The following is a 1,526-nucleotide window of genomic DNA, read 5'->3' on the forward strand; positions in this document are numbered from 1 at the left end:
TAAATTAAAGGTTTAATTAATTTTTTATCTTCTTTGTTGGTAACAATGGGTACAGATATTCCTGAAAATAATTTATCTTCGATAATATTTGGTAAAATGTAACAATCTGAACATTTGTGACACCATAAGAAAAATTGCAACAAGATAATAAGTAAAGTTATGCAATTAAACGATTGTTTAACGCGAACTATTAGTAAGATGAGCCTTTAATTATATTATAAAAAATAATTATGTTATAAAAAATCTATGTTGAAATTAAATTCTAAGAATTAGGAACAAAAAATAAGTATGTATAAATATGATTTTCATCTGATTCTGCAGAAAAGAATAAAAAAAATATTTTTCAATATTTAAGGCGTGCTAGAAAAAATGTAAAAGATGTTAAATAAATTTGTTTATTTTATAGGATTTTACGAAATATTATGAAAAATTCAAATCGTTTTCGAAGATATTTAGACCTTTCGGAAGTTCGGAAGGAATCAAGAAATATTTGATAAATTTTCGAATATATTTTCCAGTTTTCCAATATTTTTAATCTATCTAAAACGTTTAAAATGCTAAAAATATTTTTTCAGGACTTGATTTTTTTTCACAATTTATAAAATTACCTTATGATCTTCTAAATTTTCCCAGAAATTTTAAGCAGATTTGTTTATTCTTTTGAAAAATTTTAAAGTTATGTTGAAACTCTTTAATTCTGTTTTTATCTTTTTAAAGCTTTTGAAACTTCTGATCTCTTTAAATTATTTTAATTTTTCCTGAATTTTTTATTTATTCCGCAAAATTAAAAAAAAAATGCCTTTAAATATTTAAAATTCTTCTTACATATTTTTTTAAGTCTTTTTAAATTTTCATAGAGAAGACTAGATACTAGCAGTTAGTATCTAGATACTAAGCCTACCATATCTGTAACTTAAGCGGGGTTCCTACTTTTTTGGGCCGAAATCCGGCTGTTTGTTTTGGGAATATTCTTTGAGGAAAGTATAAAAGATAGGAGGCTAAAATTTTCCAGAATTGTTTGTCCATATTTATTGTAGTACTATACAATTTTTTGGGTCATTACATAAAAAGGGTGAGGGGGCGGACCCATCCATGGCGGGTGGTCGGCGTCGACTGTTCCCGCTGGTGGAAGATCTGTCCGCCGTAGAAAAAATCCGAAACAAAAAATCATTTTAAATATTTTTTTATGATTGTAGTTTACTTTGTGCGGACATCTTCTTAGAATATGTCAAAAAAGTTTCATAGCGATTGCTCAATTTTTGCGCCTTGTGGGACTTCCACCAACACGGAAAACGTGGTTTCGAGAAAAACGCGTACAAAGTTTTTCATAAAAAACGCAAAAAATTATGTTGAACTTTTGCGATATAATTAAAATTATTTATCATTTCGTATGTTTTCGGGGTATAATTTTTATAAACAATTTTTTAAAACAAATTACAATTTTTGAATGATGCATATGCTTTCCATAGCCTTCGATATTACTGATTTCAAATCTGGTACTATTTTTGCAATAAGAAATTATTTAA

The sequence above is a fragment of the Belonocnema kinseyi genome, chromosome 7, assembly GCF_010883055.1.
Source record: "Belonocnema kinseyi isolate 2016_QV_RU_SX_M_011 chromosome 7, B_treatae_v1, whole genome shotgun sequence".
In the NCBI taxonomy this organism is placed as follows: Eukaryota; Metazoa; Arthropoda; class Insecta; order Hymenoptera; family Cynipidae; genus Belonocnema; species Belonocnema kinseyi.